The following is a 3,649-nucleotide window of genomic DNA, read 5'->3' as shown; positions in this document are numbered from 1 at the left end:
ACAGGGACCCAACCTTCACAGCTGCTGGGCAGGGCTGGGCTGGACCCCAGATTGCTGTGACCGGAAACCCAGCCTGCTCTCTCAGCCACCCCCTCCCTTCACCTACGGCCCCCACACCCTCACTTCCTCTTTCCTAGAACAGAAATACGGCGACAGCTTCACACACTGAGATATTCCGTACACCTTTGCCTGCTCCCGGCCTTCATTCTTTTCTGCATACTTTCATTCCCACTTCCATACCACTCGGGTCTTCCTCTCCACACAGTTTTCTCTCTCCTCCTCTCTCTTCCCCTTTTAGCTTTCCTACCAAGACCCTGAGAGCACCCATTCCTTCCGTGCTTCTTTCCTCCTCCCCCCACCCCCTTTCAGGCCTCTGTCTCCCTCTGTCCCCTTCTTCCCCTTCTTCCACCTCCACTCCACGCCAGCTCATTTCTCCCCAGTTCTGAAGAAAGCTGACCAGAGAGATCTGCCTCCTCCCCTTTGCCTCCCTCCCTGCCCCCCAGGCACACAAAAGGAAACAGAGGCACCAGATGGCCTGGTGCTAGCAGAGGGGCTCGGGGAAGCTGCTGCCCCACAGAGGTCCCCGCTGGGCCTGCGAGCTAGTCCAAGCTGCCGCCTGGCCCAGCCGCCCAGCTGGCAGAGGAGCAGGGCACAGGGCCAGCCTCCTCAGCACGAGGCCAGCTCCTCCCGTCCAGCCTGCCCCCCGGGCCAGCCCGTGAAGGGGGGCAGGCTCACCAGCTGAAAAGCAGAGAGTGTCCCCACGTGTCTGAGCCTCAATACCAGGGCCCAGGGCCCAGTGGCCTGTGGGGACACTGGGGTTTCCCAGGAGGGAGGAAGAGTGCCTGGCAGTCTGCTCTTTCCATGGAATAGGCTGTGCCAAGGAGGGGCCTCAGCGAAGGCTGAGTGGGCCGCAGAGGAGCTAACTGTCCCCCAACTCACTGCCCCCCCCAAAAAATGCTTTGATGATGCAGTGAATAGTGTTCATGGCTACCATTCATTCAATGGTTAGTTGAGCCAGGCATGAAGCTAAGTCATTACTGCAATATCCCAAGTCCTTCAGTAGTCCTGCAAGGTAAGTATTTGGATCCCCATTTTACAGACAAAGAAACTGAGGCTCAGAGAAGTTCAGTGACTCCTCTCAAGCAGAGCCAGAAAGCCAGTTAACACCACTTAGTTTCTTTCCCAGTTGAGAGTCTGTAAGTCTTGCTAAGGTAATGTTCCAAACATGGGTACCTACCCTTTCTCTTTGCTCCATTTGCCCCACTAAGGCCTTCAGGAAAGCCACGGGGTGGAGGGCGGAAGTTTCCAATCCTGGCTGGCCATGGCAAGTGCCCAAGGGACTTTTTTAAAAAAATCAAGATCCCAGGACCCCTCCGGAGGGGGTCCCAGCCTCTCCGGGAGACACTTGTGCAGGAGCAGGAGCTGTGGAATAAGCAGCCTCGGGATCCTGTTACCAGTCATGTGACTTTGGGAAAAGATGCTTTTCGCTCTCCGAGCCTCAGTTTCCTGGTATGAAAAACATGGAGATGATGTTTACTTCACCAACACTTCGTGAGTAGCGTATGGTGCCTGGCCTAGTGCCAGGCATACCATAGATGAACAGTTAATGTCAGCTCCCTTTCACTTCCCTCCAGAAACCTGAGGTTCCAGAGTCCAGACTTCAGAAGGCTCAAGAGAAAGGGTCGAAGCCCATGAATATTGCTCATGTTACAGTGACCTTTGATTTGTGCCTTAATAAAGGTCCATGCCCACTGCTCCCGGGTCAGCCAGCTCCCACAGGGCTGCAGGCAGTCTTGACAAGCCAGCGTGGGATAGGTGATTTCCAAGGGTGGGATCTCTGCTCTCAGTTTTGAGCGGAAAGAGCTCAAAACTGACCTACTCCACCCGCGAAAGGTCAAAACCCAGCCTTGCTGAGAGTTTCTGTCAGACCATCAAAGTGTTGCCCGGCCTTCCTTCTCTCACCGACTGAAGCACATACGGCCAGAGCCACCCTCACTGGCTGCCCGCCTCTGGAGAGTGACAGGCTCGCCCCGGGTCCCGCCCTCCCACCCTGTCCAGCCACCATCAGCCCCTCAGACCACTGTCTCCTGCCAGCCCAGGGCACCTCCTAGCCCCTGCCCAGACCCACTTTCCCCCTTTGAAAGGCGGCGATCCCCAAATACTCCCTTCACTGTCAACACTGAGCTGGCTGTGACTTACCTTGAGGGTGGGCCTACTGCCAGCAGCCTGGGTGAGAATCTGTCCTTTTCACCCTTTTAACAGGGGGGAGCTCCCAGGGATACTGAGCTACCTCTCTAGAGTATACCCAACCCAACATTCAGCATCGCAAGCCACATGGAGGAGCCCTGTCACACAGGTGCCACACTGGGCGCATTCATCTTCTCCTCCTCCCACCCGAGAAGTGAGGGAGGCAGCTGCCTTTCTCCTCATTGTATAGACGAGGGTCATTCACGTGAGCTCTCACCGCTCGTGGGTAGTGCGCTCAGGATTCAATTCCAGGACTTCTGAGTCCCAGATCAGAGCATCTTCTACTCCACTGTTGGCTACCTCTCAGCAATCTATCTTGAATCTATTGATTTTTCTCCCCCTTTGATGCCCTCAACTGAACCCACCATCCCAGCTCACCTGGGTCACGATAACAGCCTCCAACTTGGTCTCCTCGTTCCCATTCTTGGTCCCTAAATTCCGCTTTCCACAACAGCCAGAGTAGAGTGGTCCCTTTCAAGAAGTGATCGTGTTACTCCCCCACCACGTGTGAAAGAAAATCTACCTCCTCACTGTGGCACGTGAGGCCCTCGGTGACCTCAGCCCTGCCACCCGCTCCCAGCTCATGCGTGCCCCCTTCCCCTCAGACTCTGCATTCCAGCCACACTGGCCTCCTTTCCGGTCCTCAAGCTTTTGCCAAGGCCTGGGGGCTTTGCACTTGCCATTTCTTCTCCTCTCCTCTTGTCACTCTACCTATTATCCTATTTTAGTTTCTTCATAGCACTTATAACTATTTGAAAGTATATTATTTATTTACTTCATGGGGAGTTTTTGTTTTGTTTTTATCCACCTCTACTGCCCAACCCTCCCCAACAATGTAAGCTTCGAAAGGGTTGCCACAGCATCCCCCGTGCTGAAACAGCGTCTGAACAGCAGTAGGTCCTCATCGGTAAGTCTCCACTGGTTGAGTAGGTGATCGCTAAGGAGGCCGCAGAGGTGACAGGCAGCGAGGCAGGCCATCAGAGGGGAGGAGGCTGGGGCAGTTTCCTCCACAGTATAGAAATGGCCCTATACAGAGCCTCACTGTCGGCCATGCAAGAAGCACATCAGGTCCGAAACATAAAGAAGGCAGCCAACTGTTTGGCCAAGGAGGGAGAACTCTTTGGAAATTGGGAGGGTAAAGAAAGGAGAACTGAAATGCTGGGTTTGTGTTGGTAGCTGTGATTTTTTTTTAAGGCCATGCAAGGGGGTTCCTGCAGTGGTTCACCACGAGCAAACACGAAAACTTCTAGAAAAGAAAGGGACTGGGAGAATGGAGAGAACTAAGTGCTGTGGACTAAGATGGAAGAGGCTCCCCAGAGCTTGTGCTCACGTGAGTGGGCTCACGTGACCTTCAGGGAGGCCTCCTCCAGAAGAGAAGAAAAAAGAAGAAGAGGAAGGAGCA

The sequence above is a fragment of the Physeter macrocephalus genome, chromosome 4 (genome assembly GCF_002837175.3).
Source record: "Physeter macrocephalus isolate SW-GA chromosome 4, ASM283717v5, whole genome shotgun sequence".
In the NCBI taxonomy this organism is placed as follows: domain Eukaryota; kingdom Metazoa; phylum Chordata; class Mammalia; order Artiodactyla; family Physeteridae; genus Physeter; species Physeter macrocephalus.
The sequence above is the reverse complement of the archived record's forward strand: the minus strand, read 5'-3'. Positions refer to the sequence as shown.